Source organism: Crocodylus siamensis, chromosome 8 (assembly GCF_052110815.1).
Source record: "Crocodylus siamensis isolate JL-2025a chromosome 8, ASM5211081v1, whole genome shotgun sequence".
Classification (NCBI taxonomy): domain Eukaryota; kingdom Metazoa; phylum Chordata; order Crocodylia; family Crocodylidae; genus Crocodylus; species Crocodylus siamensis.
In genome coordinates, this window is record NC_143402.1 from 41,939,897 (window position 1) to 41,964,214 (window position 24,318).

Genomic DNA, 24,318 nt, shown 5'->3' on the forward strand with positions numbered 1-24,318 from the left:
GGGTACTGGTCACCTTGGCACACACGTGTGCATGCACTTACTCATTCAAGCCATGTCATTTAAACCCATGTAGGATAGTGTCTAGTAGCTGCTGCAGTGATTGTGAGAGCACTGGTGTCAGTATATCTACCTATCTGAGGCCCTGGAGCCTGCTGTCGATGGTCAGCTTCCTTTAAGGTGATGCCTCCAGAAAGGGGTTGCCTGCTTGTCCTTCTGTCTAGGTAGCTCAGGTGCTGGATGAAAGGGTACCACTGGGAGTCGTGCTTCACTGCCTTTTTATCCCTTTCTAGCAGACGTGTGTGATTTCCCCCCCCCCCCCCCTTCATCTTGGCTGCCCGATCTGGAGGTTGCTGTCCCATGTGGGTCTTAAGTAGTGCATGACAGCTGTCAGTCACAGAGGCCTCTGCCTGCTGGTATGTGCAGTTTTGGGAGTCTACCCTTCACTTAATTGACTCAATGGCTGTATTGTCATGGGTTATAGGAATAGTCAACGGAATGGGTGCTCAGTTGCAGGAATCAGTTCATTGGCTTGATTAGCCTAAAATGGCTTGTAGAACAGAGTTCTGTAATGTTAAGTTCCTCTGTCTAGGCTATTGTCAGTTAACAGCCAGAGGTTCTTGCTTTGTCACTTTAATTATCTGATTCATACATACTTGCATTCACTCAGGGGGACCAGCCCAATACAGCAATATAATTCCAGTGATTACAATTTCAATGCATTCTTACAATAATAGTTCTAGTAATACAAGGTATGACTTTAAAGAAAAATACATTAGCACTGTGAGAAATATATAAAAATGAAATGCAAGGTAGTGAGGATCAAAGAGTACTGGGGACAGTGAGTTAGGTTAGCACCAGGATATATGTACGGTCTTTTTACAGTGGATATTTTGGTTATTTTGTTTTCTTTAGTGACATTGAGCTTAATTAGTATGTAGATGTAGCTTCTAGGTTTCTCCTACAGAAAGCCACTTCAGTTTTCTGGCTTGCTCCGAGCCTTGTGACACCCATGCAGTGAGCATGCTAGGTCTCTGCCAATACTCAGAAGGAAAAAGAAATACACCAAATGGGGGGTGCAGGCAAGAAGGGGCTTCCTGTTATAGAGAAACTAACCTGGGCTGCACCTGTGCTTCAGGTGCCCAACTACTAAGTAAAACTACCCGTGCCCCAGTCCCTAATACCCCGCTGCTGCTGCAGCAGCAGCAGTAGAAGTAATGGGCAGAGCAGTAACTTGGTGTGAGCCTACAGGCCATTCATTAACTCTTCAAAGGCTAGATGCAGCCAATGTGCTGCCAGTTGGATAGCCCTTTTCTAAAATAATGGATTATGGGTCAAGTGTTGCAAGCAAGGCATTATTGGTCAGGAGTGGTGAACGGAGAGCTGCTCTGCTCTGGAACATTAGGAAGGCATTTGGCCTCAGGGTATCTCAATAACAAGATTGTTTGCCTTGGAGCAGGGGTTCTTAGCTGTGGTGCCATGATGCCCCGAAGTGTCATGAGATCCTTGTAAGGGTGCTGTGGTACCTAGCCCATGTACAAGGAGCTAAGTGCAGCACTTGCTACTCCTCCATCCACTCTAGAGTCCTGCAAACAAGGCACACCCATGTGTGTTCCTCCCACTTCCTGGCAATGCTTCTCAAGGCAGCTGGTACAACTTGTCCCACTGTGGGCAAGTGGATGTGCAGCTACAGAACCATGTTTTGTTTTGTTTTTAGCCTAGCTTGTCCATAGTTCTTTACATGCTCCAAGCCCTGGTGGGAGAGGCCACAGGTGCAGGTGGTTCTGGTCCTAACATGCAAATACCCGGAGGAGCAGCTTTGGATGTGCTTGACCCCTCGGATACGAACTGGAGGGTCCCCTCCCTGCTTCTTCACTTTTCTGGGCCTCATGTCCTGTTGGCCTATTGGCTTCTCATCCCCCCTCTTAGCTGCCCACTCCTATCACATGTGTAGCCTACCACCTCAGCCCTGCCAGCTGGGTATCCATGGGCATTTGATTTTTTTGCCTTGGGGGCTGCTATTCAGGTGGGATTACCCTGGGATAATTAAAGGGCAGAAACTGACTTACCGGCTCCTTGTCCTCAGAAGTGATCTGGACCCAATTGTAGAGAGTCCAGGTGCTGTACTGTGATCAAATGTGGGGGACCAGGCAGCACTATGGGAGCAGCCTGAAGGGGTGACTATTGCACTTATTACTATATATTAATATAATATAAAATGTACAAGACAATTGATAACACTTTCTTTCATCAATACAATTATAATGCTTAAAATATTCATACATTTTAGCAGTATCCATTTTAAAAGTTAATAAATTCAGAAGACTTGCAGAAGGATACCTTAAGTCTAAAAAGGTTGAGATCCACTGCCCTAGAGAATAGGGACAGCTGGCAGGCCCATGATGGGCTGATACAAAAGAGGAATGCATCTGTGCCCTTTTGAGGCCATGTACACTTCTAGAGGGCGCCCAGGGGCTGCAGCTGTAACTGGTTCTCATGTAAACAATGCAAGAAAAGGAAGATGCTTGGCATCACCTCCACCAGGTGCCAAGCCCTGTACCTTAAGTATCCACATCATTTTTGTACCATTGGTAATGACAGAGTAGTAATGGGTACGACGGTAAACTGCATTCAACCAGAGGGCCTGGTGGCAATGTGGTCGGGCTATGCTTGGCAGGATAGCTCCTATAAAATACCCCAATGTTGCAACTTTCAGACTAAGGCAAGTATAGGGTGCCTCAAAACTGTAGAGCCCAGTGCCTTGTAGATACTCCTAGGTTGGAGAAGGGTGCATTTCTGTCAGGATGATATCCCTTAGCTTTTGCTGAGATGTTAGGTAGTCAGCAACAGTTCTAATCTGTTGTTATCTGGCAGAAACTACAACTATCGAGGCACTGAATGTCTAGATTTGTTCTGGACTCCATCTCAATGGTCTAAAAGAGGGATGGTAGGTCTAGGGTAGCCTTCACTTCTCCATACTCTTGCCTAAGTGTACATGCTAGAGGGCTTACTGTGGTGGTCGCATAGACCTCTTGCGTGCACAATATGATCCAGAGCAGGGGTTCCCAACCTTTTTATGCTGAGGACCATCAAACTGCAGACTGGAAGTGACCGTGGACTTGTAAACTACAGACCAGCAGTGACCAGCATATTAGTAAGGCCAGCCAACCCTTTTTTATACTCGGTACTGGCTGCCGGTCCACAGTATGCTGGTCACTTTGTGGTCACCGGTGACCACAGACTGGCAAACTTCCAGTCTGGCAGCCAGTTCTCGTGCAGACCAGCAGTTTACCCTTCCCGGCCCAGCACTGAGCTGTGGCCTGGGGGTTGGCAACCCCTGATCCAGAGGATCGACTGTTGCCAAGAAGTAATGAGTAAGGAGTTCTTGCAATAGGGCAAGTAAAAAATGGAAGGTGAGGTTTTTTTTTTTTTTTTTTTTTTTTGGTCCAATCTTCCTGCTGTTATGCACCTACCTGAACCATAGAAGTACTCGCAGTCACGCATGTGAACCATTGCAGTAATATGCGGAATAGCAGCCTGGCTGCAGAGCTGTGTGGGACTGTCTATATCCACATGAGGGTGCTTCTTGCCAAGCTTTGCTCCAATGGTGCCTCAGCGTCTCTTATTTAGAGAAGGCATTAGGCATGGGTGGCTTTTACTGTTGAAGGAAATAAAACACAGTTAAGAGCAAGTGTAATTTAGGAATGTGAAATGCAGGGGAAAGAGTTTCCCTTTCTCTTAAACCCACCAAGTGAAGGAGGTAACACTGGTATATGCCAAGTTGATTCCAATAAAGAATAAAATCCATTTGCCCTGCCCTGTGCATCCACTCCATCTTCCCGGTGGCTCCATCACCCTCTGTTATACAGTACGCTGGGGACTCACCTTCCTTTTTTCCCCCCTCCAACCTTAGAGGTTGGTCACTTACCTGTACACATGCCCTTGGGGCCTCATTGCTTCACACTCAATTCAGTGGCTACTCTGAGAGATGCTCTTGCTACATTTTTCAGAAGCAGAATCAAAATATGCAACAGTTTCCAAAAGCAGCTTTTCTGGACCCAACCACCCCCTTCTTCCCACTATAAGTTTCTGCCATTCCTTACTCTAAAATTAAGGGGTTTTTTTCTCCTCACAGTAGTGCCTTTTGTGTTTCAAGCGGTGAACATAAGTAGCCTATCAGTTCCACAAAACTTTCTTTTCTCTTTCCAGTCTGCAAGCATGGCTGATGTGTGCATAAAATTCTCCTATGTATCTAAGGTAATTGCTACTACCAGATAACTGGCTCTGGATTCCAAACCCTAAGAATGCTAGCCACTGCCCATGAAGAATGTCACTGCCTTACCATGACTCCATGTGACTTCATACCATGAACCCTCTCCTTCATAGGATGGTCAGATCTCTGGGTACTGGCAAACAGGCCAAAGCCATAAACTGCATGCATATTCCAGATAAGCAGCAGTTCCTGCAAGGAACTTAACCAGTTAGACTACTTTTAAGTAGTTAAAAGAACTCTGACAGGAAGTCAGTGTTGAACCATCTCTCTAGTGAGACTTTCTTGGTTATCATCTATCAGTGATGATACTTATGTCATCTACAGCTGCATGTCATCCTTGCTTTACAAAACTGTTTTTTCCCCTTTGGGTTGGAACCAGATGTTCAGTTCAACAATGAGCCATCATATCCAGACAGAAGTTTGCAGAGTTTGCCCAGTGTCTGGATATTCATCCAAGCAAAATCACTTCTTGTTGACCTTAAGCAAGTAATTAATAGATTCATAGATGCTAGGATTGGAAGAGACCTCAAAAGATCATTGAATCCAACCCCCCTGCATAGGCAGGAAAGAGTGCTAGGGTATGACCTCAGCCAGATGCCTATCCAGCCTTCTATTAAAGACCCCCCACCCCCCAAGGTAGGGGAGAGCACCACCTCCCTTGGAGGCCTATTCCAAATGTTGACCACCCTTACTGTGAAAAAGATTTTTCTGATATCTAGCCTAAATCTGTTCTCTGTCAGTTTGTGATCATTGTTCCTTGTTACCCCAAGAGGTGCCCTGGTGAACAGAGCATCTCCAATCCCTTGCTGCATCCCCCTAATGAATTTGTAGGTGGTCACAAGATCACCTCTCAGCCTTCTCTTGTGGAGGCTGAAGAGGTCCAGGTCCCTCAGTCTCTCCTCATAGGGCTTGTCCTGTGGCCCTCCTCTGGACCCTCTTGAGTCTATCAACATAATTCTTGAAGTACGGCACCCAAAACTGGATGCAGTACTCCAATTGCAGTCTGACCAATGCTGCACAGAGGGGACGTATCACCTCCTTGGCTCTATTTGTCAGTTAAGTGCAATGAGCTTTGCTGATGATTTCATCACTATGACGACTCATGTTCATCTCGGAGTCCACTGTGACTCCGAGATCCCTTTCTGCTTCTGTGCTGCTGAGAGGGTCACTTCCCAGCCAGTAGATGTGCTGGATATTTTTACGCCCTTGGTGCAGCACTCTGCACTTGTACTTGTTGTACTGCATCCTATTGTGTACTGCCCACTGTTCTAACCTGTCCAGGTCTGCCTGCAATTGTTCCCTACACTCTGGAGTGTGCACTTCACCCCACAATTTGGTATCATCTGTGAACTTGGACAGAGTATACTTCACACCCACATCCATTTTGTGACCCTGTCATAAAACAAAATCAGATTGGTCAGGCATGAACTACCTGCTACAAATCCATGGTGGTTTCCCTGCTGCATTATTTTCCCCACTGGACTCCCACAAATATGATCCTTCATAATCTTTTCAAAGACCTTTCCAAGGATGGAGGTGAGACTGACTGACCTATAAGTACTGAGATTCTTCTTCCTCCTCTTCTTGAAAATAGGGACCCCCAGTCCTCTGAGACCTGACCTGAGCACCACAAGTGCTCAAACAGCTGTGCCAGTGGTTCTACTATGACACCAGCCAACTCCTTCAGTACCTTTGGATGCAGCTCATCTGGGCTTGCTGACTTGAACACATCCAGTCCATCCAAGTGACTCTGCACCAAGTCAGCCTTGACAGTTGGTGGGCTGATGTCCCTCCGATGCCCATCTAAGAACCCATTAGGAGATTTATCTTGAGCCCCGTTCAGGAACACTGAGGCAAACTCATTGAAGAGCTCAGCCTTGTCCCCCCTGTTTGTCACTAATTGCTTCTCCTTGTTCAACACGGACCCCCACCATCAAGTCCCTTTCCCTATGACCTCCATGTAGCCTAACCCATAATGCCTCAACTTTTTCCTCCTCTGATCCCATTTTGATTAGGGTAGATGTATAATACTCCTTTACATAGAGAGCAACCCCACCCCCTTTCCTCCCTACTCTGTCCCTTCTGTATAACCTGTAGCCCTCAGTGTGTACTGCCCAGTCATGGGTGGTGTCCCACCAGGTTTCCGGTAGCCCCACTAAATAGAAGTTATTATCCACAAGCAGAAGTGTGAATTCTTCCTGCTTGTTCCCCATGGCATTAGTATAGAGGCACTTCAGCGCCCCAAATGGTGCCTTTGCCCTCCCATTCTGATGCCCAAAGGGCCCCTTGGTCCTTACCTGGGGTGTACTGCTGCATGTCTTGCAGTTTGTAGGTTCTAGACGCTCTCCATCTCTTGCTTTCCTGCCCCCCATCGTGCTTAATTTTAAAATCTGACGTAGGAGGCTGGCCAAACCTGTAAGAAAAGAGACACTTACCTTTTGTGGAGAGATGAATCCCCTCATGTTTCAGGAGGTCGCTTGCACAGAAGTGCAGGTCATGGTCCAGGAAGCCAAAACCCACACAATGGCACTAACTCTGGACCTGTGGGTTGACTTCCCTGACACAGATGATGTGATGTCTACTGCGACTGCTGACCAAGAAGATCGACGAGAAGACCACCTGCACCCCTGTTTTCCTAAGTCTGGTCCCCAGAGCCCTGTAGTCACTTAGGATATGGTTTGGATTACTTCTGGCTGCATCATTTGTTTCTACATGGATGAGGACCATAAGATAGTTGTTGGAGGGCCAGGTGAAGTCAGGAATTCTCACCGTGATGACCCTGATCCTGGCTCTGGGCAGGCAGCAGACCTCATGTGCTGTGGGATCCAGACAACAGATAGGTCCCTCCGTTCCTCTCAGCAAGGAGTTGTCCACAACGATGACATGGCATCTCTTCTTGTGCTTACCTGGCTGGCCCTCAGCTCACTTGGTGATGGTGGCAGGCCCCTCCAGTGCATTTTCCCCCACCACACACCTCTCCAGTGCAGCCAGGGGCTCATATTTGTTCCCCAACTGCACTGGGGGTGCTGTCTCTGAGGCCAGAAGCCTGGCCCCTGAGATGACTGTCCTTCACTCGCCAGCATCTGCTTCAGGGCATTCCCTCGCAGCTTCTCCGCCAGGTGTCTTGTCCTGCAGAGAATGAAAGTAACCATCAATCTCTTCTTCAATTGCTCTGATCCCCTGCCTGGAGTTCCCTCACCTGCCCCTCCAAGGCCTCAGTCTGAGCACATGCGGGACAGCCATGGGAACCCCTGGCCCCCACAGGCCTCAGAGGTCCTGCCAGCCAACCCCTGCAGACAGGGGGCCAGGGCACTGCCAACCGCTCCGAGGCCTGTCTGGGTGGAGGCCTCACAGGAGCTCTGGGCTAGAGGCAGCAGCAGGGCAGGGGCCCTGGCTGTGCTCTGTGTCACCACCCCATAGTAGCCTCCCCCCTCATTCACTTACCTGAAGTCTGTCAGAAGCTCCCATGTACTCCTGCCCACAACCAGCCTGTGAACTGCCTGCAAACTGCTCCCCTGTTGGCAGTCCCTGGTTGCCTGTGGAGTTTCCTGTTATACCCTTCTAGGCCTGGGCTGACTCAAGCCCAGGCAGCAATCCCACAGCATTCACTCCCAGCTTCTCAGAGCACACACCCACCAAACAAACAGACAGGCAGGCAGCTAAAGCAAAGGTACAGGCAGCTGAATCACTTACCTTTCCTGGGCAGAATCTAGTGTCTGGCCTGTCTCCTCTCTTCCTTCCTCCCTCCTCTTGCCTCCTGCAATTGCCTGCAAACTGCTCCCCTGTTGGCAGTCCCGTTCTACCTTTGCTCTGAAAATCTTTGAAACATCTTCATGTGACAGGGGCTGCCAGAGAATATAGTGATGTTAGCATTAGTGGCATTAGCTTTTCCCTTTTTGTCAGCTTCAAGTCTAGTTGTCAAATGGCAGGGATTTCTAAAATATTTTTTTTTATTTCTGCTCTTGCATACTCAATGCCATATGAACCATTGTCTAATCTAATCTATCTTTTTGTCTGTCAGTATTGGTAGAGGGTTTCCTAATGCAACTTCTATACTTTGTAGATGAAGATACTAAACTGAGATTGCATGAGGTCATAAAACACCAGTTCATTTTATTGGAATTTGGTTGTGTAATTCTGATGGATTGACAGAAGGACATAAAGAAGCATGACATTCTACGTCTTATGCGGCAGTCCCCGCATCATTTTGTCGAGTCACCTTGAATTTTTGAAACTGCAGAGATTTTTATTTTCCAGACATAAAGCACTTTTCTTCCACAGCCACAAAATAATGCATTTTGCAGTGGGGTCATGACAGGAACATTAGAACAGCAGAGGAGACATTGTGAGGAAATGTCAGACCAGGGGATGGAGGGGCCTATAATAACAGTGAGTATTTTAGAGGCAGGAATTCTGGAAACCTTCCACTAGGGGGAGTGGAGGAACTTTCCTCACGCAGCCAAAACTGAAGCATGCAGTAACTGAGGCGTCTGTGCTGAGGTCTAATGGAGCGTTCTAGTTAGTCTTTTAGTGATCTGGCCTTCCCTTTGCCCTGCCTTTGACTTGCTGTCATGGCCTAATTGCTGAACTGCCCTAAGGGCTTATGAGCTAGGTGCTGAACTGCATGTGCAAAAAGAGATAAAAGCAGGAGGACGCCTGTAGACATATGGGGAAGCTGCTGCAATGCCCTGTAATTACAGTGCCAGATTCAGTTAAGCGAGTGTGGTGCAGCATGCTAATCAGTGTCTTCCAGGAGCCTCTGCATTTCGTGTGTCAGTGTTCCTGCACTTCAAAATGGCAGCAGGGTGCTTGTTCAGCAAGCTTTAGTTAAAGCACCCCGGCCACCATTTTTGAAGCATGGGGATGCTGATATGTGAGATGCTGCAGGTGCTTTAATTTGAGCAACTCTCAGAGCCACTCTAATTAAAGCTCCCCTACCCTGCCAACATGTGTAATAATGCCTGGAGAGCCCAGGCACCTATTGATGAGGTTATAGTTTCCCTCAGTAGCCGTTACTGAACCCTCCATTCCACCCAAGCTGCAAGCTGGTAGAAACGCCTCTGTGCAGGAAACGTTTAGAATGTCTGTCCAGGGAAGTAGCAGGAGTGATGGGGACATGCTTTCTGAGAGGGACACTAGTTTTCCCAAAACAGAGACTGACCTACCCACTTCTGCCTTTCTCCTTGCCCTGAGGTAGTATTCCCAGTATTTCCCCACCCCCTGCCCCATAAGAGGCCCTCCAGAGTCTGAGGGGAGATGTAGCTTTAGCCAGAGCATCCCAGCCTTGGGTACCAGCCAGTTTGGCTCAGCACCTGGGGCATCCAGCTGATCCCTCACACAGGCTAACACTTGCTGGGGAGAAAGACCTCTCCTAGGTGAAGTTGGGATTGATGGGGCAAACACCCAGGTATGGGGAACAGTGGCACCTTCTACAGGGAGGAGAAGGAAGGCAGGTTCTCTTATCAGTAGGCCTTGAAGGGCCTCCCAAGTGTCTTCATTAACTAGCACCCTAAGGCAGTGCTGCAAGGTCATGTGACTATTTGAAACTGGCTCAATAAAGAATTCAGCATTGTGGATGAAGCTGTTGATCAATGACTTCGGTGTGCCATTAATGAAATTCTTGTCACTGATCCTAGTGTCTTAACGATTGAAAAGATGTTACTCAAAGCACGTGGCTCTAATACCATTCTGGCTGAAGTCCTACATGGATAGTGAGTGCTGTGTAATCCAGCGTCTCATAATAATTTTGGGTAGAGCTCTCTTTCCCTTTGTGAACCTAAATGGCAGCTTCCTAGCCATGTGAATGATGTTTTGGCCCTTATGATAACATAATCACAGCCTGAGCATAAGTATATGGGCATAGACTAAGAATATGCACTAGGCTACTGTTGTTGAATATTCTGGGCTGACACAACAAGGTTTCTGGCCAAGCTTTTGACCGGGCTTCAACCTCCTCATTCTTACTTCTGGGCTCTCTGAGGTCCTGCTGCCTCATGACTATTTCACCTGCCACAACTTGATATTATAGGTATAATGTTTACTCTATGGCCCTGGGTTCCTGGGATGGGGCACTCACTCAGACCTCCATGCCGTTGGGGTTCTGTCCTTGAGTCAGCATTCAGCAGCGACCCGTGGGGTGGTAAACAGCTTTATCTTCATTAGGAACAGGATTCAGCAACTCACATGCTCACAGCTTGCAGGGAGAACTACAACTACCCACTACCACAAACTATACCCACAGGGCATCAAGGGGAGAGGCTGGGTCATCCTACTGCTGGCATCTTAAGGTACATTTCATATACCACATCCCCCTTCTTTACTCTGGGAGCTCCCTCTTAAACAGCTGGGTTTTCATCAGGTGCTACTTTAACATGAAACGTTTCAGGATCGTGGAACCAGAGGTTGCTAGCGCTTGGCTCACTGGTGGGGTCTAGCCTTTACTACTATCCCATTATATAGTCCTTGTACTTCACAGGCAATCTCACCACACATCCACTCTTAGTTTGTGTGGTGTCATCACATTCCTCTGTGGGTACTGGTGGATTCTCTGGACTGTGATTAAACTTTTGCTTATGGTAGTTTGGTTCTTCTTCTGACGTTTGTTCTGCTGCCATCTTTTGAGGTACATCAACATGTTCTGCTGGTACTGATGAGTAATCCTTTCTTAAGTGTCTTCTCTTCCTCCTGTAGACATTACTGCTGGGGTTTGTTACTACATAAGAGCATGGTTCAGCCCTTTTTGCTGTGACGGATGCTGGTGTCCAACCTGTACTTGTTTGCATCCTTACTTTCTCCCCCTCTCGTAGAGGTGGCAAGAATGCAGCTGTGCAGTCATAGTGCTCCTTTTGGCGCCTTTGAAGGTTCTGCAACTTGTGGGAGGCATTTGACAGTAGTCTAAGAGTTAGCACCGCCGTTGTAGCATGGAGGGTACTGTGCAAAAGTCTCCACATCAGAAGCTACACTGGAGCATACTCAAGACTCAGTGGGCGTGTTCCTCAGATTAAGTAAAGCCAGATATAGATCAGAGCTGTCCTGCAAAGTTTTCTTAAACATTGATTTGATGGTCTGAACTGTGCGTTCAGCTTGATTATTGGATTGTGGGTAACCTGGGCTACAATGGGTGATGGTTATGTCCCAGTCAGTCGCAAGTTGTTTCACCATGTGACTTGTAAATGGCATGTGATAACAGACAATTTCTTTAGGTCTGCCATGGCGAGCAAATGCAGACTTCACTTGGCTATTACCATGCCAGCTGTTTTGTCTGGCAGGTGCAAAACTTCAGGGGACTTGGAGTAATAGTCAACTACAATCAAGTAAGACTGTCCATGTAGGTCAAAAATGTCTGCTGCCAGTTTTAGCAAAGGCAGGTCTGGGATCTCACGTGAGAACATGGGCTCTTTTATGATTACTGGGTTGGAGCTCTTGACAAGGTGCACAATTTGCAACCCATTACTCAATGTGGGCATTCATTTTAGGCCAATACAACATTTGTCTAGCTCCTGCTTTTGACCTTTGTATACTTTTGTATACCTTGATGGGGCGAGTGGAGCACTGTCAACATGTTGGTCCTTGCACCACTTGGAATGATTATTTTCAGCCCAGTCATAAGCAAATCATCCTGAATCCGGATCTGGTCTCTGAGAGGCCACTGGCACCCAGCTGTGTCTAAACTGCTGTATTATTGTTTAACTGTTTAAACAATATAATTAGAGGAAGTTAAATGGATGATTTAAAAAATTATATTTACATCCAGAACACCATCCCATCCAAAAGCTGTGTTCATACACATTGCTTCTTTTCAGAGGTGACTGTTATTGTCCATCTTAAATGTTTGACTTGAATACAGTAAATAGCTTTCACCTTGGGAAGAAGGGAAAAATAGAAGAATTAATTAACACATTTAATTATCCTGTCTCGTTAGTTCCTGCTACAGAAAAACAAGAATGAAGAAGTGAATCATAAAATTACAAATATAATGACAAGGGTTGTGGCTAAAATAACAAATGTCTTGGTATAGGAAAGCGTGAAGAGAAAATAACAGCTACAAGAGAGTCAAGAATTGAGGAGACGGGACTCTCTTTAGATCATTCTGGTAGCTGTGCTGTGTTTGGAAATCTTCCTTCTCCTGTCTTTATAGATGCAAAGAGAAAACCCAGCAAGTCACCAGGTCATGTTGAGACTGTAAATTTTAAGGCAAGGAAGAAACAGAACAGTGTTGAACAGCCTTCCACAATGGTGAAGGAAAAGAGATGAGAAAACCTTCCTCTTTACTTTCCCAAGGACATTGATCCCAACTAATTGATACCTTCCAAGTCTACAAGACATCAGTCTAGTCCCAGAGTCTCAGTGAAACAAAAAAAATTAAATAAAACCAATCGGAGAACATTTGTTATAATATTTAGAACAAGCCGTCTCTAAATACGGGGTATTGGTTAAAGGGAAACTTGGAGAACTCGGCAAATTCAAGAAGACCTGCTGCCAGCCTGCATTCCCTCCCCCACGCCACTTTTGAGTCTCCCCAGCTGGTATAGGTATGTGGTGTTTATGTTGTGCTGTCATGTATGGCCAGAGGGACTTTGGGATAACTGTTTTTGTGTTCTGGGGTGTAAGCAACAAAAGGTCAGGCTGTAGACCTGTCTTGTGCCTCTTTTATCAGTAGCCAACTTGCAAGGGTACTTGTATTCCAGGTAACAAATTATCTGCAGAACAGTACTCCACAATAATTTCAAAAGCATAGTCCAAGCAGAAGTACAGTTCAGTCAGTCAGAGGTGCAGTTCAGTAGTCTACTGTTTCCCAATGAACTTCACAATTTAAACTTTACAGCTTATTTACTATGCATAACCCCTTACAGAATTTGTAAGATACTGCTACTCTACTGGCAGTGCAGTTTTATGCATGCACGTGCATAAAACATTCTCAGAAATATTCATACCTATGTGTGTTGTTACTTCTCCTTCTGCCTAGCAACAGGATAAGCAAGCTCTCTGTCTGGAGCCAGAATGATGTCTAATTGAAACCAGGGCAACTGTTTATCTTGTGGCTAGATGGCTATATCACCCAGCATCTCCCCAGTTCTCTGCATAGGAAAAGCATGAAATTTACTATCCCTTCCATTTTTTTATTATTGTATTTGAATATTCTTGTTATCCATGCAGCTGTCCAGTCTCTTTTTGAATTTTGCTATTTTGAATTGTCCTATGGCTGGCTGTGTGTGAGCGTGTGTGTGTGATTTTAGTCCTCTTTGTGTTAGAAGCACATGAGGCCAGATGAGAGGTCTGGATGTGTTAGAAGCACATGAGGCCTCTGACAGATGGACAGTAATGGCCCTCATGACAACTCTAATTGCAGAAATAGTCTTTAATTTCCCTTTCTATTACTTTTTTCAATGTCTTCTTCATCACTTTCCTTTCCCTGTTGGTTTCTATCTTAAAACTACATTTGGTAGAGCAAGGCTGCATGAGTACCTTTGCAGTACCTGAGGCCTTCCTGCTACAGTCTATTTAGGGAGTTTGGAATTTGTTTGCTTTCTTTTGCAATAAATTTCAAAGATGTATTTATTACCTAAAAGCATAGATGACAGTATAAGATCATCACTTTCTGGGAAGGGCCATCCAACTGTCATCGATGCTTATTCACCAACCATAAGAAACCCAGGTGACATCAACTTTTTTTTTTAAGATGATCAGGAATATACTGTCTCTCAGCTATCAAAGAAGACCAAGCTCCTTATACTCAGTGATTTCAATACTTGTGTTCGGTTATACCACCAAACCTGATGGGGGTATTATTGGACAGTCGTGGTATTGGAAAGTGTAGCAGCACTAGCTTTTTTTTTCTCCTGAGAGAGTTTACTGAATACAACCTTTCCTATCATCATTTTTGGCTCCCAAATAATAAAACTTCCTGGCTGCATCTCCATTTTAAATGTTGGCACCGGATTGCTTCATGATAATGTGAACAAAGAAACATTAATGTTGTCAGGATTACCAAGTTAATGGGAGCTGAATGCTGGACAGACCGTGGTCTTATCCTTGTAGAGTTCAGCATCTCTGTCAGATGCATCTAAGACTCAAAAAAGAAAAACCTCTGAAGAAGCTAAATATCAACATGCTGAAGACTGACACTGTAAAGCAAGAGCACTGTAAAGCAATAGAAATGACACTGTAAAGCAATAGAATTATCACCAGTACAACTTCTGCTAATGATGAGGCATGTTCAACCTGTTTGACTATCTGTTTTCAATTCTCTGGATTCAACAATTTAAAAATATTGACTGGTTTGATAAGAATGGGGAGGCTATAAAGAGATTGCTTGATGAAAATCACCATTGATATTTGTCTTTTCATAGTTAGTAGGGTCGGAAGGGACCTGAGCAGATCATCAAGTCCGACCCCCTGCCACGGCAGGAAAGAGTACTGGGGTCAAAAGACCCCAGCAAGGTGATTGTCAAGCCTTGTCTTAAAGACCCCCAGGATAGAAGCCAGCTCCACTTCGCTTGGAAGTTGGTTCCAGATCCTAGCCGCCTGGCCCTGAAGTCGCACCTCCTGATATCTAGCCTAAATCTACCCTCTGCCAGCTTGTGACCGTTGTTTCTAGTCACTCCTGGTAGTGTTCGGGGGAACAGAGACTCCCCGAACGCTTGCTGGTCCCCTCTGACTAGTTTGTAACAGGCCACTAGATCCCCCTTCAGCCTTCTCTTGTGGAGGCTGAACAGGTTCAGGTCCCGTAGCCTCTCCTTGTAGGGCCTGCCCTGTTGTCCCCGATCATGCGAGTGGCCCTCCTTTGCACCCTCTCCATGCTGTCCACATCCCTCTTGAAGTGCACCACCCAAAACTGGACACAGTACTTCAACTGCGGCCTGACCAGTGTCGCATAGAGTGAAAGGATCACCTCCTTGGATCTGCTTGAGATGCATCTGTGGATGCATCTCATGGAAAATATGTGAGTGAAACTAAACAAAATTAATGCACGAGAATGAACTTTCACAGGGTCTTGGATGAAGAGTGAAGCATTGGTAGGCAAGAAACTTACCTTTTACACTGTATATACTTTTTACACTGTAAGTACTTTTTAATCTAAACTGAGAGCCAGGTGTGATATTTCATGAAGCAAAAAAGCAGAACAGCTGTAGTCACTCTCTAACCAAAATAACACAGAATCAGAAAGATAGGGTTGGAAGGGACCTCAGGAGGTCATCTAGTCCAACCCCCTGCTCAGAACACGACCATCCCCAACTAGATCATCCCAGCCAAAGCATTGTCTAGCTGGGTTTTGAAAACCTCCAAGGATGGAGCTTCCACCACCTCTCTGGGTAACCTGTTTCAGTGTTATAATACCTTCCTAGTGAGAATATTCTTCCTAGTATCTAACCCGGGGCGAGCAATTATTTCAGGCGGAGGGTCTCTTATTGAGTGTTGGCAAGCCATCAAGGGCTGTATGACAGGCAGCCAGGGGCAGATAAATATTCATTTTCTAAATTCTTAGGGGCCCTGCGGGCCAGATGGAATGGCCTGGTGGGCAGCATTTTGCCCACCCCTGATCTAACCTAAACTTCCCTCTCTGCAACTTGAGACAATTGCTTCTTGTTCTGTCATCTGCTACCACTGAGAACAATTTAGGTCCATCTTCTTTCAAACCCCATTTCAGGTAGTTGAAGGCTGCTATTAAATCCCCCTCAGTCTTCTCTAGACTAAATAAACCCACTTCCCTGAGTCTTTCCTCATAAGTCATGTCCCCCAGTCCTCATACCATTTTTGTTGCCCTCTGCTGGACTCTCTCCAATTTGTCCACATCCTTTCTGTAGCAGAGCACCCAAAACTGAACACAGTACTCCAGATGTGACCTCCCCAGTGCAGAATAAAGGGAAATAATCACTTCTGTTGACCTACTGGTAACACACCTACAATGCATCCTTGTATGCCATTAGCCTTCTTTGCAACAAGGGCGCACTGCTGGCTCATATTCATCTTATTGTTCACTGTAACCCTCAGGTCCTCTTCTGCAGAGCTGCTGCCCAGCCAGTCAGCCCCCAACCTGTACTGGTGCATGGCATTGTTATATTATAAGTGCAAGACTTTGCATTTGTTTTTGTTAAATCCCATGAGATTCCTTTTGGCCCAATCCCCCAATTAGTCTAAGTCACTTTGAATCCTAGCCCTACCCTCCAGTATATCTACTACTCCTCTCAGCTTGGTGCCATCTGCAAACTTGCTGAGGGGCACTCTATACCATCTTCCAGGTTGTTGATGAAGACATTGAACAAAACTGGCCCCAGGACTGGGGCACTTCACTTGATATCGGATCCCAAGTAGACTGAGCCATTGATTACTACACTCTGAGCTTGATGCTCCAGATAGTTTTCTATCCACCTCACAGTCCATTCATCTAGTTCATACTTCCTTAGCTTGACTGCGGGAATGCTGTGGGAGACTGTATCAAAAGCCTTGCTAAAATCAAGGTACGTCACATCCACTGGTCTCCCCACATCCACAGAGCCAGTCACCTCATCATAGAAGGCAATCAGGTTGGTCAGGCATGTTCTTGCACTCTCAGTAAGGCTAGTACAGCCAGCTCTCCTGGACTCCTCTCCCACTCTGTCTGACTTCCCAGGGGATCCTGCCCATGAGTTTCCTGAGTGAGTCAAAGTCTGCTTTTCTGAAATCCAGGGTCCTTACTATGCAGCTCTCCATCCTTCCTTTTCTCAGGATCCTGAACTCAATCAATTTCATAGTCACTGCTGCCCAAATTACTACCCACTACTACATTACCCACCAATTCTTCCCTGTTTGTGAGCAGCAGGTCAAGAAAAGCATGGCCCATAGTTGGCTACTCCAGCATTTGCACAAATAAGTTGTTCCTAGCACTTTCCAAAAACTTTCTGGATTGTCTGTGCACTGCTGTATTGCCCTTCCAGGAGATGTCAGGGTGACTGAAGTCCCCCATGAGAACCAGGGCCTGTGATTGGGAAACTTTTGCTATCTGAAGCCTCATCCACCACTTCCTCCTGATCTGGTGGTCTATAGCAGACCCCAACCATGAACAACTCTTTTTGCTCTCCCCTCTGACCCTAACCCAGAGACTCTCAACAGGCCTGTCTCCAGCTTCATACTGGAGCTCTGAGCCATCATATAACTCTTTAACATAAAGTGCAACGCCTCCTCCTCTTCTCCCCTGCCTGTCCTTCCTGAACAGTTTGTACCCATCCATGACAGTCATGAGAGCTCCAGTCATGGGAGCTCCCACCAATTCTCTGTTATTCCAATCACATTATAGTTCCGTGATTGTGCAAGGACTTCCAGTCCTTCCTGCTTGTTTCCCAGGCTCTGTGCATTGTGTACAGACACTTGAGGTAACTAGTTGATTACTCCAATTTATCAGGAAGTATGAGAGCACCTCCCCTCTTTTTCCCTCTTGCTTGCTTTTCCTCTAGCTCTCCTGCTTCCCTACCTCAGGGCTTTGGTCTCCATCCCCTGGCAAGCCCAGTTTAAAGCTCTGAAGTTTGAAGCCCAGAGAACATGAAGCTCTATCATGCTCTTTAAACAATGTTGGGTCTTATCCAAGTGCTTGGGTCTTATCCTTGCTAGGAGTTCAGATGGAAGCACCCTATTTATGTATTATTTAGATTTATATCCTGCTCTATCCAGAAAGGGTCATACAAACTTACAGTGATAAACAAGCCACAAGAAAAAAAAATTCTCCAGTTGACACCCTAAAACCAGCCCATCCTACTCACCCCTGCTTCTCTGCCTATTACCCAAGAGAGCAAATCCTGTGGCCCATCCCAACTGTGCTTCTCAATCCCCATATATACAAAACCTATTTCTATTTCCCCTGACTCTTTTTTGCCTTCCCACCATATCCTACTCCCATGCCTAACACTCAGATGAGATCCCTCCCAAACCTACACTTCCCTCCCTTAGAGGGTCCGTGGCTCTGTAGGGCCTGCAGCCTGTCCTGGTCCTTCTTCAGTTCCAGCATCCCATATGATTTCTAGGCTGTCCACAGAAGGGATAGGGTTGGAGGAGGGAGTCATGATAACAGTTTAAAGAAGCAAATTCTGAAAGGGAGGGTTAACCACCTAAACACCTGCTCAAAAAATTCAGTATCATGGATGAAGCTGTTGATCCACTACTTCAGTATGTGGCCAATGAAATCCTTGCTACTGATCCTATTAGTAGTATATAGGGTACACCTCTGACAGGTGCCCCACCCTTAACTGTGTCCTGACCATGCCTCTAGCCCCACCTCTAGCTCTGCCCTCTGGCCACCATCTTGGGGCTGGAAGTCCCACCCCTAATCCCTGGCCTCTGATCTGTGACTTCATAACACCCAACCCCTGACTGCCATGTTGGTGGCCACCTTGACCACCATGTTACATCCTAGAACACCCTGTTCCCATCACATGCCCCTGTGACACAAGGGCCGCTCCTTGACTGGGAAATGCTACCTTTTGTAAGGACTGGTTTGTGGGTTAGGCCACTGGGGGAGTATTGTGTCCAGTTCTGGGTGCTGCATTTCAAAAGAGCTGTGGCTAGCATTGAGAGGGTCCAAAGGAGGGCCACTTGCATGGTCAGGGGGCAGCAGAGCAAACTCTACGAAGAGAGGCTACAGGGCCTGAATCTATTCAGCCTCCAAAAGAGAAGGCTGAGAAGGGATCTGGTGGCCATTTATAAACTCACCGGGGGGGCCAGCAGAAATTGGGTGAGACTCTGTTCCCCCAGGCACCACCGGGGGTTACTTAGAATAACAGCCACAAATTGTTAGAAAGAAGGTTCAGGCTGGACATCAAAGTGGACATCAGGAAACATTACTTCATGGTTAGGGCTGCCAGGCTCTGGAATGGACTCCCAAGGGAGGTGGTGCTCTCTCCTACCTTGGGGATCTTCAAGAGGAGGCTGGACTGATATTTGGCTAGGGTGTTATGACCCTAGCACTCATTCCTGCCCAGGGCAGGGGGCTGGACCTGGTGATCTGTTTAGGTCCCTTCCAACCCTAAACGCTATGATAATATGAAACAGGGAGTGGGAACTGGCCTGCTGCCACTGCTGTCCCTGAGCTTGGGACAAAATCCGAATCCACCCCAAATTTAACACTGCTTCATCCAGGGTTAATGGAGTGGGTTTGCTGCATTTGAATCTTTTTCAGCTTAATCACACACAAGTTAGAATAGGTGTAGGTAAAATACGGCCTGTGGGGTGGATCCAGCCCACCAGGCCATTCTATCCATCCTGCAGGGCCCCTAAAATTTTTTGAAAATTTAATATTAATCTTCCCCTGGCTGCCTGTGAAAGATGTCAGGTAACAGGGGCAGTAGGACCCAGGCGAAGCCATAGTAGAACCCAGCAGCAGCAAGGCCTGTCCCCTCAACCAGAAAACCTTGCCTAGCAGAGGCTTTGGGCCTAGGACCATGAGGCTGTTCATGCCTGCCTGATTCAGGTAAGAAAGGCGGGGAGGTGATCACCCCAGTCCTTGGGGTGAGGCTGGCTCTCGCTGAGTATTGCTATCATGGCCATGCAGCCAGGAGCCATGTGATACAGGAGTGACTGAAGGGCAAGCAGGAAAGTGGGGAAAGTGGTGGGTGTGCAGGAGCATGGGGCCCGGGCCAGTGTTGGCAGGGCCCAGAGTGGTGTGGCAGGAGTACAGGGCATGGGCTGGCAGGGGTCTATGGAGCTGGGCTGGGCTGCACCAGCAGGGAGAGAGGGGAGCTGGCCTGGATCCATAGAGCCCCTCCTGGCCAGGACCCTGCATTCCTGCTCTGGGACCCACTAGTGCTGGCCCCAGGACACTAGTGCAGACCCCACACTCCCACCTGGCTGTTGCTGTGCTCCCATGTGCCCACTCATGCCCAGTCCCCCCCACCCCTGCAGTAAAGGTGGGGACCAGTGTGCACAGCCCCAAACCTGTGCACCCTGCGCTTGCCCGACTGAGCTCAGCAGTGTCAGTGTGGCACAAACTGCTGTTCAGCGTGGGGTGAAAGCAGTCCCTCCCGCTGCTGGTGCTTCCTGGTGCTGCTGTCCAAAGCCCACATGGGGCTACCCTGCATCTCCTCTGTATCACCGCTATCTCTGGGTTGCCCTGTGGGGCAGGGGTGGCAGTGCAGAATAGATGCAGGACAGCCCCGGATAGGCTTCGAGCAGCTACACTGGGAAGCACTGGCAGTAGGAGGGAGAGGGGCCATTTTTCCTCTATGCTATAGCAGCAGTTTCTCTCCCATGCTGCCACTGCTGAGCCTGGGTCCTGGAGCCAGCTCCAGTTTCACCGGTTGAGGCTGAGTGGCAGCAGCAGCTGGGCAGAAACTGTTGCTTGGTGTTGGGGAAAGCAGCTCCTCCCCCTTGCTGCCGCTAGACAGTTTTTGGTGTGGCCTCCTGGAGCCTGCGCCATGCCATGCTGCCCTGTGGCTTCATCACTGCCACCTCTGGGCTGCCCAGTACAGCAGTGGTGACAGTGTGGAACAGCCACAGGGTTGCCCATCCATGTTGCTGCTGTTGGTGTCACTGAGCATAACCCTAGGTAACCCTCTGCTCTGGGCCCAGGTGAGCCAGGGCCCCCCCACTCCTGAACCTTTGTAACCCTTTCTTTGAACTTTTGTAACCTCCTGTAATACTGGAAAACAGGATGAGTATCAAGCAAACTGAAACTCCCTAAAAACTGTTATCTGTGGAATGCAAGAGCACCGCTCAGAGAGAGAAGGGAGGAGGGAAAGTGGGGGGGTGGGAACCAGCTAGTGGAAAAATACTGCAGAAAATGACCAAGGTATAAATATACACTGTTGCAGGGCTAGGGGCACAGGATTTGAGACCATACAGTCTTCCTGCGCCTTTTACTTGAGCTCAAATAAACTCTGTCTACTTCTCCCCCCAGTGTGTTTATTTGGCGTGACGCACACCGGGCGACGAACCCAATTGTTGCCTCCCTCGGGCACCTTGTGCCGGCAACAACGGTGTTATAAAATAGAACTAGAAAGGCCTTCTCTCTGTAAGCCAGCCATGGAGAGCGATGATACCTCACTGTATACACCACTGGGGTAGAGAATAATTCTTTTGTTTTACTACCTTTTGTAAGGACTGGTTTGTGGGTTAGGCCACTGGGGGAGGGCAAGAGCCAAACCACAGGTCAAGTCAGGGTCAGGGTCAGGAACCAGGGACAACCTGATCAGATCCAAAGGGAAATCCAGGGGTAGAGTCCAAGTCATAAACCGAGTCAGAAGCTGGTGTTGAAGCCAGGATGAGCCAGGAGTTGGAACCAAAGTCAGGGTATGCCAGGAGGTCAGAGCTGAATTTAGGATGAACAAAGAGTCAGAAACTGAGTTACCAGATCCAAGAGGAATATGCAAAAAAGCAGGAACAGAGCAGAGTAGGGTCAGAGAACCAGGAGAGCAGGTTTCAGAGATTTACCTTAGCAGATCTTCAGAAAGAGCTCTTGGCTGGCCTGCAGCCTGCTGCCACAGGTGGGATTAGATGTGGAGGCTGCTCTTCCCAGAAGCCAGTCAGAAGGCTCAGATGGTGGCTGGAGGTATCATTAGCTGAGGTAGCGCTGCCAGTCAGAGACCCAGGCAGGTGTGGCCCACTAGGCAATTAGCCCAGGCTGGGTTGCCTGTTAGACTCCCTGACAGTTTTGTTCCTGTATCTTCAAATAAACCTTGTTATTAAGATGGTTATTCTTGTCTGGGTAGGTTCATGAGCATACTCTAAAGAGAAAGACATATCGATATCTTCGAAGATGCACAGCAGAAAAGCCTTATCCTCAAACTCATCATGGTCAGAGTTGTCTTCTCTCCTTGGGAAAATCTGTAGAAAGTGCACATGAGGAAAGTATAAAACTCCTAAGGAGAAAATGTGGGTGGGCACAGCAGCTGTTGACATTGCCCATGACCAAGCACCAGGGGATATGTCCAAAGGAAAAAATCTGTAAGGCTGTGGAATTGTCTCCTGATGGAAAAGGCAAAACCTAGTTGTATTGGTCTGTTAAAACAAGAATAGACATAGCAGAAGACTGTACACCACAGAGCAACCTTACAGTGACAGGGAAATGAACTCAGTGATAAAATATGATTAAGAGAAATATAAAGGTTCTGCAAAGTAAAAGGTGGATTGCTTCTACTTGTCTCAAAGTATACCACAAGGTATTTGAATGTGTCCCAAAGTGTCCAAGTCAGTACCAGGTTTGTGTCTGAGAGGTGTCAGACATGTCTATTAGAAATTCATTATCTTTCCTGCCTCCCAGCTCCACTGTCTCATTGCTACTTTGGGGCCATTCATCACTCCATCTTTTTTATTTCTCAATTAAACATTTGATTAATTTTCTCTGTTTCACCCATACACATTCTTGATCTGTGAGTCCTGAGTTTTTAATAATTACTGAAAACCTCTGGCATTGCCTGGTGGCTGAAGACACCAATCATTCAAAATGTACTTACAGCTGTAAAAGTGATGCAGTGCCAATAGCTCCTAGTTTTCATTTACTCAATTCACCAACTGAAGGATGGTATTTCAGATTTCTAGGGCTGGTGCCTCCAAGTGGATATGCTGTGTCCTGTCTGCTCTGGGTAATATGCCAGGCAGAAACAGTTTGGGTCAAGATTGTCAAAAATGACCAGTGATTTGTGGTACTTCAGCACTTAGGAGATACCCAAATTGAGACATCTTAAAGGGACTAAGAGCACATTGCTTTCTGAAATACATCTCCCTTCAAGTGTCTCAAGCTGAGCACCTCAGATCACTACTCACTTTGGAGAATCTCAGACTGTATGGCAGGGATTCAGCTGGAGATGTGTTGGAATGAGTATCTGGTTGCTCATTTTCTCTTGTGAAACAGGAAACTGGTTTGCATCAGTGAAGTGGTCACAAAGGACCCCAAGTGCACAAGGAAGCCAAGATACTGGGTAAGAAATGGGCATAACTGGCCACTTTCCTTATCTATTCTTTCTTTACCACATGCCTCATGTTCTCCTGTGCCAAAGGTCAGTATTCTCTAGCTTGCCCTAGATATTTAGCAAGCATGGCTTACACTGAACAACTGAAAGAGAAATGATATCCCTGGCAGAACCTATAACCAATAGGAACTCCCTGGATTTAGTTTTCATTGTAATCCTGCTGTTTGGCCCTGCATTTGGGTTCATGCAGTCTCAGACCCAGCACCCTCAAGAGTCACCCCAAGCCCTCAGCAAGTCACCAGATTCTGAGCATTGAAGGTTGAGGGCTGGCCCTCCCTGAGCTTACTCCCAGGATCTCCAGGGATGCAAACTTATTCACGTTATTACTCACTCCCTGATCATTGTATTTTAAATTCAATTTATTGTTATTTGTATTGTACTTTAGTTATAGCTATCTGTAAAATAGTGGAAGCAACAAATGAATGAACAATATGTCTTGCTATTATGGAAGGAAAACAATAATAGAAGAATAGTAATGTATTTTTATTTCCTTGTTCTCTTTTAATGTATAAATTTAAGAAGTTTTAATATTAGTAATATTAGTCATTCTTAGCTTAAATATTATTGGCTATAGCCGTATTTGTACCGTCATGTTATATATGTCACTTATGTAAAATTTAGTGGCCAGGCCAGGTGCAGAAACCCTCCTGTGCAAAGGATGGTGGTCAGGGCAAGACTGAGTTGAGGTGGCGTGACTGCCACGAAGGCAATCAGTCTTCACTAGTGGTTGCGACCATTAGGCATAGAGAAAGTAGAGTTTGTGGCACCCAGTACTAGACCCATGCCATAAGATGGTAACAGTTATAATAGAGGCCAGGGCATGAGTGGATGAGGATAGTGAGAGAACTATCAAGAGGAACTAACAGTTGTTCCCCTGCTGGCTGCAATCCGGTAGGCATTGAGTTGGATAGGCCTCAACCCTCTACCACACCTGAAACTAAACATAAGAGTGAAGGCTCCTTTAAGGGGGGCATAAAGGAGGGGATTGTTGGCAAAGACCTGGCACAGTCGTCATTCAAAATGGGAGAAGGTAATGAGACTGTCAATAGGCCCTGTGCTATAGCCAAAGCTGGGGCTCAATGTCTTTCCCTTCTCCCCTACAGCAATAGGACATGG

At 46.9% G+C, this 24,318-nt stretch overlaps 1 long non-coding RNA gene across 1 annotated transcript in view; it reads right to left on the reverse strand.

The window, feature by feature from the left end:
- Positions 1 to 327: 327 nt before the first annotated feature.
- Positions 328 to 24,318, reverse strand: part of LOC149858342 (uncharacterized) — a 51,355-nt gene continuing 27,364 nt past the window's right edge. Inside the window, exons 2-5 of the long non-coding RNA XR_016443976.1 lie at positions 21,665 to 22,057; positions 10,756 to 12,130; positions 7,964 to 8,115; positions 328 to 7,399 (exon numbers count right to left, since the gene is read on the reverse strand). This is a non-coding gene — a long non-coding RNA (uncharacterized LOC149858342). The remainder of the gene's footprint in view (positions 7,400 to 7,963; positions 8,116 to 10,755; positions 12,131 to 21,664; positions 22,058 to 24,318) is intronic.